The sequence below is a fragment of the Podarcis melisellensis genome, assembly GCF_964234715.1.
Source record: "Podarcis melisellensis genome assembly, chromosome: 3".
Lineage (NCBI taxonomy): Eukaryota > Metazoa > Chordata > Lepidosauria > Squamata > Lacertidae > Podarcis > Podarcis melisellensis.
In genome coordinates, this window is record NC_138530.1 from 14,659,578 (window position 1) to 14,673,757 (window position 14,180).

General features: G+C 43.5%; 1 protein-coding gene across 33 annotated transcripts in view; it reads left to right on the forward strand.

The window, feature by feature from the left end:
• NRXN1 (neurexin 1) overlaps positions 1-14,180 on the forward strand; it is a 981,700-nt gene that overhangs the window by 822,849 nt on the left and 144,671 nt on the right. The gene's annotated exons all lie outside the window — the stretch shown is intronic.

The following is a 14,180-nucleotide window of genomic DNA, read 5'->3' on the forward strand; positions in this document are numbered from 1 at the left end:
TCAAAAGGATTCCTTTAGCTCAGGCCTGTAAAAACGTTTGACCCATGAATCTGAATGCAGCCCACCATCTGGGTCTCATTGTAAAGCCAGGAGCTCGACAACACCACCCGCCCCCATTTTTGCCACAAAAATCAGATTTATCTCATTTTGCCCTTTGATTAGCCACCAAGTTTGGCCCTGCCATGCAGCCAGGTTATGACACTGTGGGAAGGGAGGATTAATGAAAGCAGGAACTGTCTACTTTAGATTGTTTGTTCCCGCATCAAGGGGAAATATATAAAGGGGGACTTCCTGTAGAGGAAGTAGAGGGGAAGAGGAAACCAGTGTGGGCCTGGAGGTGGAGGAGAAAGCAGGGCTTCCAGTCTACTATATTAAAATAAAGCTGCTCCTGTTGAGTGTGCTTTGAGTTTGTCTCTAAGAGAGGCAGTCCTGCTTGGGAACAGCAGGGGAATGGTATAATGTGCACTTTTAAAGAGTTGGTAGAAACACAGAAAGCTGCCATATTGGTTCCTCTACCTCTGTATCGTCTACACCAGGCACAGGCAAACTCAACCCCCCAGGTGTTTTTGAGACTACAATTCCCATCTGGAGGGCCGAGTTTGCTTATGCCTGGTCTACACCGATGGGCAGCGGTTCTCTAGGGAGCAATCCCAGCCCTACATGGAGTTGCCAGGAATTGAATCTTGGTCTGCCTCCACCTGAAATCCATTTCTGGGCACCACCATTTCAGAAATATATTGACAACTGGAACATGTCCAGAGGAAGGGAGACCAAGAAGAGGAAAAATGGAAGGAGTGGGGTATGTTTATAAGAGGAGTCTCCTTCAAATAACTCAAGGGCTGTCACATGGAGAATGGAGCAAGTTTCAATCAGTAGCTCTCAACTCTAAACTACTTTACAGCTCTAAACTACTTTACAGTGGTACCTCGGGTTCCGGAGCCCTGTTCGCATCCCGAACGGAACGCAAGATGTGACGGCGCTTCTGCGCATACGTGTGACGTCATTTTGATGGCCTGCGCATGTGCGTGCGGTGAAACCTGAAAGTAACATGCTCCCTTATTCATCCCGAGGTATGACTGTATTTTACAGTCTATATACAGAGAATCCATCAGCATTTCTGTGCTCTTTGAGCACCAGTACAGAACAGCAACACTTGCAGAAGTGAAACTAAACTTCCAACATCCAACAGTACTGAGACTTCCTGTCTCACGCTCTCTCAGACACTCACATGATAAAAACAAACATAGTGCTACTACTGGAGCAGCACGGATGGATAAAAATCCTAACAAGGTTCACGTTACCAGAAAGGAGATTCTGACTATACATTAAGATAAAAAAAACCTTCTGATGGTAATCACAGTGGAATGGACTTCCACGGAAGGTGGTGGACTCTCCGCCATGGGAGGTTTTTAAGCAGAGGTCAGATGGTCACTTGTCATGGATACTTTACTTGAGATTCATGCAATGCAGGGAATTGGAGTAGATGACCCCCGGGATCCCAACTCTACAGTTCTATGAATCTGGAACCTTCTACATGCAAAGGAGAGACTGAGTTTGGGCCCTTAATCCCGTCAACTAGATGTGGTGGGTGTTTATGCGCCTTTTCAGGGTCAACTTGGATCAGTTCTGTTGGCTACAGAAGTTACAAGAAGCATAGTACAGTGGTACCTCGGGTTACATACGCTTCAGGTTACATATGCTTCAGGTTACAGACTCCACTAACCCAGAAATAGTACCTCAGGTTAAGAACTTTGCTTCAGGTTAATAATGGACCTCCGGAATGAATTAAGTACTTAACCCGAGGTACCACTGTATTGGCAGTAAATGTATTATATTATATTATTATTTTCCTGCACCATCCAAGAGAGGAACTGCTGTTATTTATTTGATGCATATATACTGCACCCTTCAACAGGTTCCCAGCGTGACTTACACATACTCCTTTTAATGTATCATCCAAATTTATACTCTGTCTTTCTATAATGTATTCAAGGCAGCTTTCAATGGGAATAACAACAATGCCTAGCTGGAAGGTAGAAAATTTCCCACTGTTGACTATTATTATTTTATATTGCAATATTGATTTAACACAAGGTGGCTAATGTAAAGTTGTATAACCTGAGGGTTACCCTAAGCGCTCAACTTTTTAACGTTCTACCTTTGGTTGCTATAAATACAAGAAATAAATAATAATGAGATGTTCACAAAGAGAAGGGAGGATCCTTTGTATTGATCTGCAATGCAGAAACCAGAAGACAAGTACTGATGTGTGATGATATCCAGGTGTTTATGGATCTGTTCTTTAAACAGGTTTGCCACAATGTGTCTGTGATTTTGTCAGGACGAATGTTTATGTACCAGAATGGAGGGGAGCAAAATCACCTTCTAATTACATTTTCAGGGTCTTCAGGTTCAGAAGAATGCAATGTGTCGCGTGGAAACTGAACATTTAAAATGACCGAATTAATGTGGTTAGTTTTTATTAAGTTCTTTAAGTTGAGAGCTTTCCCAGTCTGCATCCATATTGGATTTTGTTCTAAAGATTATTATTTTTTTAAAAAAGCTCTTTGTTGTTTAGTCATTTAGTCGTGTCCGACTTTTCATGCCCCCATGGACCAGAGCACGCCAGACACTCCTGTCTTCCACTGCCTCCCGCAGTTTGGTGAAACTCATGTTCGTAGCTTCGAGAACACTGTCTAACCATCTCGTCCTCTGTCGTCCCTTCTCCTTGTGCCCTCCATCTTTCCCAACATAAGGGTCTTTTCCAGAGAGTCTTTTCTTCTCATGAGGTGGCCAAAGTATTGGAGCCTCAGCTTCAGGATCTGTCCTTCCAGTGAGCACTCAGGGCTGATTTCCTTCAAATGGAGAGGTTTGATCTTCTTGCAGTCCATAGGACTCTCAAGAGTCTCCTCCAGCACCAGAATTCAAAAGCATCAATTCTTCGGCGATCAGCCTTCTTTATGGTCCAGCTCTCACTTCCATACATCATTTGTTTTATTTACTTATTTTATTGCATTTATATTCCACCTTCATCTTCCAAGGATCTCAAGGTGCTGTACATGGGTCTCCTGCTCCCTGTTTCATTCTCACAACAACCCTGTGAGGTAGATTAGGCTAAGAGATTGTGACTGGCCCAAGGCCACCCAGTGAGCTTCTTGGCTGAGCGGGGACTCAGGCCAGTCCAACACTCTAGCCATTAGGCCGCATTGTTTCGTTGCCTGTTGTTTCCTCCTCTGGACTCCTTTGAGAAGGAAGGGTGAGGGGATGATGGAAGCAAATATGCAAATCCCTCTAAATTGCCACAGTGGCTTCTATCTAAGCAGTTTGCAAGTATAAAAGCAGCATTAAAATAGGCAAACATTAAAACAAACATCCACAATTAAGACGTGAACTAAAACAAAACCCATTAAAACAGAGATTCTCATGAGTTAGCCATCCTTCATGAGTAGACCAAAGACTGAGGCAACCCAGATGGCCTACAGCATTGCCTCTGAATGCTTTGGTTTAAAAGCCTTCAGTTCTCAACATGGAGGTCTAGACCGACAGCTTTCCACTAGCACCCTGGTATGTAGCTGTGTTTGTCTAACTCAGGAGTCAGCAACCTTTCTCAGCCATGGGCCAGTCCACCGTCCCTCAGACCATGTGGTGGGCTGGACTATATTTTTTGGGGAGGAGGGGCAGGACTGAATGAATTCCTATGCCCCACAAATAACCCAGAGATGCATTTTTAATAAAAGGACAATTCTACTCATGTAAAAACACACTGATTCCCAGACCGTACGCAGGCCAGATTGAGAAGGCGATTGGGCCGCATCCGGCCCCCGGGCCTTAGGTTGCCTATCCCAGGGACTCTAGCTGGTCTCTGGGTTCCTTTGCGTTTAGATCCTGGACTGTTTCTGGGTGTTGCGTCTCCTGTTGCCCCCATGTTTAGACTTTGGGTTGGTGGAACTGTCTCAACCTGAAGCCCTGAAGACTCCTATCAGGCTGCCTATTTCGTCTCAGATTTCATGACTTGCTGACTATGAGAGTAATATTTAGGTAACAGACACATGCAGCTCTCTCTCTCTCTCTCTCTCTCTCTCTCTCTCTCTCTCTCTCTCTCTCAATGCTTTCATGAGATAAGATTCTGCGGAAAATCTTCAGAGGTTGTTGATGGAAGTCTAAGACATTGTATAAGATAATAAGTTATGTTAAATGACTGTTGGAAATGATATGTGTATATATATATAAAAATAATTCTGCACCTGAATCTTCCAAACAGTTCCTTCACGAAATGAGAGCAGAAGGGGTGTTACAGTGAGGGTTGTTACAGCTCGCAGTTGCCAGCTATGGTAATTCAGAATCATAAAAGATAACTGGAGGGAAATTTCATACATTTCATCTATTTTCCAGGGGCAGAGATCCCATTACAGGAAATGTAATCACACACGGCAATGTTTGTAAAATATATACCGGCTTTAATACTTTTAACAATGGAGACAGTATTTATCTTGTCTCCAATATTTATGTCTCCACGTCCAAAGCCTTCTAAATATGCCTGCGTGGTTTTAATGCTCCTCCTTTCATTGTGCTTTTACTGTGTGGCATATCCTGAATTAAAGAGACCACTCTTCACTTAAAGTGCACCAGAATCCATGTTAATTTCCGACTGCTTTGTAACTGTTTGAGCAGTTGCTTCCCAGAGGAAGGCTGCTGAACTAGCTGGTCTTTGGTCAGGTCTAGCAGGACTCCTCTTCTGTCCATCATAAGAAGATTGCATCTGTATGAGGTGCACAGCTGTATGTTGTATCCAGAGGTGTAAATTCAGGGTTGGTTTCAGGGATTGCCATTTGGGGGCACCAACTAAAGACCATGTACTGGTAGGTGCCACTTTACAGACCTTTGGAATGCCCGTATTCTGCTCCTCCTCCTCCTCCTCCTCCTCCTTGCTATTACTGTTTGTTCACCTGACCCCTCCAAGCCTGGATAGCTCAGTTGTGTGGAGCGTGGTGCCAATAACACTAAGGTTGCAGGTTCAATCTCTGTGTGGGACAGCCACATATTCAAAATTGGACCAGATGTTCATCGGGGTCCCTTTCAACTCTATGAACTGTTCAGGACAGCAGCTAGCAGCAAAGAAAAAAATAATATGTCAAAAATCTCTCTTTAAAAGCCCTGCATTTAAATAGTACATTTTGAGTACAGGGGTACCTTGGTTCTCAAAATTTAATCCATTCTGGAAGTCTGTTCCAAAACCAAGGCGTTTCAAAACCAAGGCGCACTTTCACATAGTAAGTAATGCAAAACGGATTAATCCGTTCCAGACTTTTAAAAAGAACCCCTAAAACAGCAATTTAACATGAATTTTACTATCTTAAAAGACGATTGATCCATTAAATGAAAGCAATAAACAATGTACTGCTCTCACACAATCAATCGATCAGTAGCTGAACTGGGTTCCACACAGTCACAAAAACAAATTAACTGAAAAGCCTTTTTTAAAAAAGCACAAAATAAATAGCAAAAACAAAAGCACCAAATACAATCTCCAAATATCACCTTGGAACACTACCATCAGAAACGGAAGGATTGAATTACAATGGGGGGACACAAATTAGCAGTGTAATACGAAACACAGGGGGACTCAAAATGGAGCACTTTCAGCTTCTGAAAGAAAGTTCAGAAACCGGAACATCTACCTTCGGGTTCCAAGTTGTTCGTGAACTAAGCTGTTTGAAAACCGAGGTACCACTGTATTTTAATTTCAAAATACACATTTCTTAATGGATTTTACCACTAGGGGCTGAACCCTCGCTCACTTTGCTCATGAACCCCACCCACCTCCCTCACCAATGCCACCCAACCCCTCCCCATACTCCTTGCCAAAGCAACCCCTCCCCCTCCCAATAACTTGCCCAAACCACCACCCCTCCCCTTAGTCCTTGCCAAACCTCTGCTCACGGGCCTGGGCTGCTCCCCGGCTCCCTTGCTGGCCTGAGCTACCCTCAGCCTGCCTTTGTCTCCAGTTCCTTCCTCTTCACCCTCAGACTTCTGTGAATTCCCATCAGGTCTGAGAGCCCTGTTTTGCACCACGCTGCACTTTGCAGCGCCACCTGCCAGCTGTTACGCAAACTGCAGTGTGATGACATCATTAGGAAACTATGTATCAGGAGCAATAAAGCATAAATTTCTGCAACTGTAATCCTATGGCCCCTTGAAGGGCATCACCAGGTTCGTAGGCTATGTTGGATCCCCCTCTCTGAGGTCAGGTAGAGAGAGAGAGCTCCAACCACAGTAAGGGAGATCCATTATCTGATTCCTCTCTGTACCACTGCAGAAACTTCAATGTTATTAGAAAGGGGAGCATGTCTTAGAGGTAGTGGGCATGTCAGGGGGGAGCATTGGAAATGGATTCCCTGTCCCCTTGGCCTATACCCAGACCTGAGAAAAGAACAGAGGGGTGCATCTGCCCTGAATCTGCCCTGCTATCAAGTGCCTGGCAGGGCACTGGGAAACCTGCCCTGAATGTACTGTGCACTGAATGTATTTTTTTCTCAAAAAAAAAATTGCACATTTTAAAACACATTTCAGTGCTGCTTTTGAGTTGAGAGCTGCATTGTAAAAATAAAAAATAAAAATATCAGACAAACTTGAAAATCAAGGGAAAACTAGATTCCTTTTTTTGTGCATCAGTTTGGGAGGTGTGCATCACATAAAATGGATTCCACCAGCATCTCTAGTTTCAGCAAGTACCAAGAACAAGTTGGGTCCATTCAGGAAGGCCCTCTGAAGCCTAGAGACAGCACAGCTAAAATTACTTAATCTTCATTTGCATCTGTTGCATCTCCAGGAACAACATTTCCAGAATGCAAACAAGCAGGGCTGAAAGATTTTTAACTTGATTCTCCGCGCACACCCCATTGGGAGTTTCAGTATTATTGCTTTCTGTGAAAGTGGACAAAGGTTGTAAGCATTATGAGGTTGGTTGATATGAGCTCTTCCTTGAGAAAAAGCACTTTCCTGGCAAATTTGCACATGCTCATTCATGTCTGACTGACGGTGCAATTCTTATTGTTTCGGAGAATGGTTTTGTTTTTTTGTTTAAAAAGCTAGTGCCGCAGGGAATGGATTTGTTCTGATGAAGTTGCTTATACCATCTTGTGGTTGCGGTTGTTTTTAATTTTTTTAAAAGGTGGACCAAAGGGTGTTTAGGAGCAAAACCGAACATTCGGATTACAAAGCCACTTTCGACATAAGGAGGAGGTGGTGTTGCGGGCTCAGGCCCCAACATACGTGCAGGGGCTGGCTTCAACCTTCACGTGAACGGGGGAATCCTCGGCCATGTCATCCCCCGAGCCACCCAATCGGCTGTGTGTGGCTTGCCTCATTTAAGGCAAGTGCGGCCCTGGGATTTCCCTCTTTGGCTCCGCTCAGCTGGTAAGGTTTTCCCACCCACTCTTTAAGGTTCCCCTTTCGACCTTGCTATGGACCTCGGTTGGTCGCCGTCGAGGAGCCTGGTAGGAATTTTTCCCACTTGGCAAATTGGCACCGGCCATTTGGTTTTTCGCCTACCTCGTAGCAAATCGTCACAACTCACTTGGTCTTGGCGGTTAGGCATTGGTAGGCGTATTGTTATGCAGATTTCTTGGGGGGGGAGTGCCATCACCTCCCCCAAATATTGAAGGGTAGTCCGGTAAAGGATTCCAGGGGGCGTGGCCTTGTCCAAAGCCTATGGAGGCCAGGGCCTAAAGAGCGCCCCTGAGCGGTGACCCCGGGGGAGTCCCTAGTGGATGTGCATCAGCAGGGCACCCCCTTCCCGGTCTTCAAGCAAGCCAGCTGAAGCCAGGTAGTCTGATAGGACCAATGCCTAAGCCAATACCACTCTGTAGCCAATAAAGTTGTGGCCTAATTTCGCCCATTAACCTTAAATATCTGTGTCACGTGTCTTTATTTCCACTGGTGGGAGGCGGGAACTCACCACACAACTTGATTTGCGATACAAATGTCATAGTCTTAGAGCTTGTCACAGTTCTTAGGTACTGGAAGCCATAATAATGATAGTTACAGATAGGTAGCCGTGTTGGTCTGCCATAGTCAAAACAAAAAAAATTCCTTCCAGTAGCACCTTAAAGACCAACTAAGTCAGTTCTTGGTATGAGCTTTCGTGTGCATGCACACTTCTTCAGATACTTCTTCAGAATTGGTATCTGAAGAAGTGTGCATGCACACGAAAGCTCATACCAAGAACTGACTTAGTTGGTCTTTAAGGTGCTACTGGAAGGATTTTTTTTTTCATAATAATGATATTAGCAGAAGCAGCTCACTGAGCGAGTGGATCCACTATGCTATCTTCCCAGCAGGACCGCTCCCCTTCCCCGGTGGGGCAGAGTTGCGGGAGAGCTTTCAGAATCTCCCTGTGACACAGCAGTGGACAGAGGGATGCCACACACATCATCGGAACTCCCAGCCCCGTCACACCCCCTGGCTGACCAATCAGGTTAGCCAGGTGGCGTGGCCGCTGCCATTTAAATTGTGGCGCAGTTGGGGGACAGCCTCCTTTTCACCTCCTCATCAGATCACCCACCCCACCCTCTTTTTATGCATTGTTTGACTTTGGCCTTGCTTTGGACTAAGGCCGGTCGCCTTATTGTTGGGGCGAAGCAGGAATTTTTCCACTTGGCAAATTGGCACCAGCCATTTGGTTTTCGACGACCTTGTAGCAAATCGTCACAGCTTTGTAAGGTTAGGCATTGGGTAAGCCTGGTTCATGGAAAAGGAAGTTGTTGCCTCTGCCTGCCTGCCCCTCCTCATTAAGGGTCTCCTGTTAAAGGGATCCAGGGTGTGTGGATCCTGTCCAAAGCCTGGGCATGGGCTAGGGCCATTCCACAACCCCATCAGGGACCCTGGGGGTGCTCTTAATTGATGTATATCATAGGGCTCCCCCTATCGTGGTTGACCATTAAGAGACTTTCTGTGGGCATGCAGGGCTCAAGATATAGTCTGGTTTCACCCAATGCCTAAGCCAAACCACTCACATCTGTAACCAGTAAAGTTGTGGCCTTATTTATCCCATTAATTCAAGAGGAAAAAGCAGGAAGGTAGGAGTAGGGCACCCCTTTGTGTGTGTGTGTGTGTGCGTGTGTGTGTGTGTGTGAGAGAGAGAGAGAGAGAGAGAGAGAGAGAGAGAGAGAGAGCGCGAGCACACCATAAAATATTAGAATAATATTTGACAGAGGAAAAAATGGCCTGGGAAAACCTCCCCAAAATAATTTCGGGAGGTTTCTTTTAAAAAGAATGAATCTTAGTCTCAGCTATTAAAAAAAAAGAACATTGCAGGGAAATGGATGCTCTTTCCCAACAGATTACTCGCATCCTACCTAGGTCATAATGATGACATAAAGCTTGTGCATGACTTAAATTGCTCTTCAGGCCAATTTTCTGACCCCCCAAATGGAGCTTAAGTAACAAATGAGTCTTCAGTTCAGGGATAAATTTAATGAAAAGATTAGATATGAGTAACTATAGTCTCTCAGAGGTTAGAGGAAAGAGCATGAGGGTTCTTATTTTTTCTTTTTCTTTTTTTGCTTTCAGGCTTGTTTCAACTTTATTTTTTTTAAAAAAAATATTGATTCATTAATGGAACAGGGGTTGGGGGGAACAGGAGAGGGTAAGAAAGGACAGAACCCATAGGATGAAGAGCCAAACTTGAAAGAATGTAGAAGGCACTAGGTGGATCTGTAGTTGGCTGTTGGTAGGCCTGCCTTTGAGGGCAACACTGTGTATTTACTCTTTTAGGTAATAACTGAAGTTGCTTGCAATCCACCTATTGGAATCAGGGTCAAGAAGTTGGGTTACATTGACTGAGAGCTGTTCAGCTGTGGAACAGTCTCCCTTGGGAGGTTGTGGACTCTCCTTCCTTGGATGTATAAATAAATTATTATTATTATTATTATTATTATTATTATTATTATTATTATTATTTGTCTGATTTTTGAGATTTTGCAAATCTGGGGTTCATCTCTAACCCTCCTCCGAATAATTCCGGAATATGTATGCCCTGTTCTGTAAACAGCAGCTGATAGTGACACCTCAATCTAACTTGGGGTTTTTTATGCTTCACGGGAAAATGCCTTCTACATTGTACTTAATTTGGCAGAGAAATCAGATAACTTTGGGGAGAAAAGTAACAGTTAACGGCAGTTTAAGCACCATATTTTATGACTGTACTTTATTATTCTTTTGAGGCTTGTCAGGGTTAAGAAGCAGAAATGGCATTTTTAGTACATGTTTTATCAATCTGTTTTACCTTGCTCCACCCACCGTTAGGATTAGAATTAATTAGTCTTTCCTTTTTAATACACCATGAAAATTTATCGAGAGGAGGAAATTTCCTAGCATGCATTCATTTATTATTTAACGGGGTTATATCCCACTTTTAAAGCCACAAAGTGGCTTACAAAATGCGCATCAAGGCGTAACCAATTTGGTCAAAATTAAAGCCATCTAAAGCGTTTGCTTCATAAAGGTACTCAAAAGCCAGCAGAAGCACAAATTGCAGAGCATAAAATGAATGTGCAAAAATGGGACAATTTAAGAGGCAGGAGGCCATCAACCCAATGAGATGGTGCCCAGGGTATCCTCTTGTTCATGAAAGGGTCTTCCATGAGTGGATGGGCACCTTTTTGGGGATCTAATCCAATGACTAAAAGTCCAATGGAAAAATGACAAACCCAAAGTGCTAGATTTCTGGAGCCCACTGCCTTTTGCACAGTTTCAGAATGTTATGTTGCATTCTGTTCTTCTAATTTGTACTAGTTTCAATGACTTTTCTCCTGGCCCAAAACTCGCCGTTTTGATACCCTCCAACATTTCTCTGATGAAAATAGGGACATCATTTGTAAAGTTCTGTGCTTTTAGACCAGCTGAGGTGTAAAGGAAGCAGCCTTATATTGAGCCAGTCCATTGGTTAATCTTGTTCAGTGTGGTCTACGTTGACTGGAAGTAGCTCTCCAGGGTGCTGAAGATGCCAGCAGTAGTGGATGGTGGGTCAGCTCAGGTAAGGTGGCATTGCTCACCTGTCTTCCCAAATCCCAAGACTTGCTGCAGGTTGATGAATAGGAGAGATGTGGGAAGCTCAGCACTGTGTGAATGCAGCAGTCCACAATCTGATGCTCCTGTTGCTTTGTCTGGACCATGCCGAGCTCACCAGTCTCAGGAACCAGTAGAGATGCTCCTCACTTGGAAGGCAGGTGAAGAAGGGCATCCCACTGGCAACTCCTGGATATCAGGGATTGAACCTGCAACTTTTTGCATGCAAGGCAGATGCTCTGTTATTGAGCTTGCAGGCTTCCTGTCTCTTCATGACGGTTCTTGACTGGAGAAATGTGTGTGTGTTCTTCCAAAACACAGCAAGAAAGCCTACTGATTAGCCACCAATTTTGAGCTCAGAAGGCTGAGCATGTCTACTCATGCAGGCAGGATACAGAAAGAATGGGTGCCTTCGTGCAAGGAGAGCCAATGTGGTTTCCTCTGGTTGTTGTAGGATTACAAGTTGTAAAATCTCCTTGTGTGCTTATTATTAGAAAGAAGATATGAATCTTCTCTCCACCTTTGCAGACAGTTGTCTAGGTCAAGGAACCCCTCTGCAGTACATATTCACTCACCATATGGCTCATTATGAAGTTCTCCAAAGAACTGAGGAATTACATGTAAAACAAAGAGAAACGTTGCTTATTTTTCAACCAAAATTATTTTCATGCACCCTTGGATTGATTTTCAGTGTTTCTGTTCTGTTGGCTGCCTTCTTCTTCTTCTTCTTCTTCTTCTTCTTCTTCTTCTTCTTCTTCTTCTTCTTCTTCTTCTTCTTTCCACATAAGAGCTCTGACATGTGTCTGGTTAAAATCATTTGCATGCACCTGCTCAATTTTATTTAAAAGGTGTTTTGCTTCTTTTCCCTCTATTTGTAAAATTGTACATAGGACTCAAATGAAGGCAAGTAGGAAAAGCATTGCTGTGTGTGTGAATACTGTGATTATCAACCATCATAAAAAATCAGCTAGGTTTTTGTTTTGGTGGGGGGTTTTTTATGTCAAAGCATTTGATTTCAGAAGGGAAAACTTTGAGTAAAGTACATGTGTTTTAGAGTCACGTGCCTTTAGAAAAGTTCTTGTATGTTTAATAATTTTGTGAAAGGGGTGATTGCTACATCACAAGAGCAATTTAGCATTTTGTACATTTTCTGTTGAATATGAATAGCAGAGTAAGTGGGTGATTAAAACATGTGAATTGCACAATTTGTCAGTTAACTTTTAAGAAATGTCGGGGGAAATGCACGTTCTTAAGCAGTTTGGTTTTGGAATTGAATATGAGCAAGAAGTAACTCGAATAGGGTGATCCTATGCGTGTCTACTCAGAAGTAAGCCTTGGTGTGTTCAATAAGTTAAAAAACAAAACAAAGATGTACAGTGGCATACATCAATAGCCAGCAAAAGTCATGGTGAACTGAAATATTTTCAGCATGTGTCAGAAAAATGTATTCGCCTTATTTCTGGGGGAAGACTGTTCCAGAGAGACTGTTCCACATTGTGGGCTGTGCAGAAGCAGATCTATGTAGCTATGTGGGTATTAGAGCTTTGTGATATTACATTAGAGATGAAAAAAGATTTTGCAGTGAGAGAGAGAAAAGATCAAGAGGTTGTAGAATAAGGAATTATTATTTTTTGCTAAAATGAAGAATTTTTCTATCTGTTCCTGGACCCGAGGACATTTCAATGGCAGCCACAACACATTTCTAGAATTAGGATGCAGCAGTATCATTTATTTAGTCAGGCTCCAGCAGTAACCTCTTCCTTTTCTTCCTTTCTTTCTTCCCTAACACACACTCTGCGACGTTACTTCTTTCTCATTTTAGTTTTATAAGAGTCATTATTCAGAAATGAAGCATTTCGCCTGTCTTCTGTGGAAACAGAAATCAATAATTGCTTTAGTCAGTATTTTTAAATGAACATGGCAAGATACTTCATTAAGCTATAAATGCCACGTTACGGATGCTTTTTCAATAATAATTAAAATGGATAATAGCATTTGGAGTGGATACTTGTCTCGGAGAAGGGGCAATGTTGTTTGTAGATAAATCAGCTATTTCCAGTGATACCACTACAGTTCTGTGTTGTTGTTGCTTTAATTAGAGATGAAAGAATTTTGTCCTTTCATGGATGACTCTTAGTTCCTCTGCTTGCTAAAGATCTGTTGGTCATATTGCAAGTAACCTATCTCATGAGTGTTATATCAAGCGACTTTCTCACCCTGGTGCCTGCCAGATGTTTCTCACTACAAGTCCCATCAACCCCAGCCAGCGGAGTCAAGGGTCAAGGATGATGGAGATTGTAGTCCAAAGCATATGGAAGGAACCATGATGAGGAAGGCTGCTACAGAGTGAGAGAGCGTCATCCCTTCTTTCTATGCTTTCTGGCACACCCAGGCCATCTCCAATATTCTTGCTAGGGCATAACTATTGAATCATAGAATCATAGAGTTGGAAGAGACCACAAGGGCCATCGAGTCCAACCCCCTGCCAAGCAGGAAACACCATCAGAGCACTCCTGACATATGGTTGTCAAGCCTCTGCTTAAAGACCTCCAAAGAAGGAGACTCCACCACACTCCTTGGCAGCAAATTCCACTGTCGAACAGCTCTTACTGTCAGGAAGTTCTTCCTAATGTTTAGGTGGAATCTTCTTTCTTGTAGTTTGGATCCATTGCCCCGTGTCCGCTTCTCTGGAGCAGCAGAAAACAACCTTTCTCCCTCCTCTATGTGACATCCTTTTATATATTTGAACATGGCTATCATATCACCCCTTAACCTCCTCTTCTCCAGGCTAAACATGCCCAGCTCCCTTAGCCGTTCCTCGTAAGGCATCGTTTCCAGGCCTTTGACCATTTTGGTTGCCCTCCTCTGGACACGTTCCAGTTTGTCAGTGTCCTTCTTGAACTGTGGTGCCCAGAACTGGACACAGTACTCCAGGTGAGAATAGGACTTGATTTCATGGTCAGCCCCTGTATTTTTTTCTGGAATATTGCTCATGTGCAATAATCCCACTTGCACCGGATTTTTCATAAGGAAGCCCTCTTTGAATGCTACTGAACACCCAAAGACACTGAAGGCTGGGCAAGAGAATCAGGCAAGAGGGGAAGAGGGGCAAT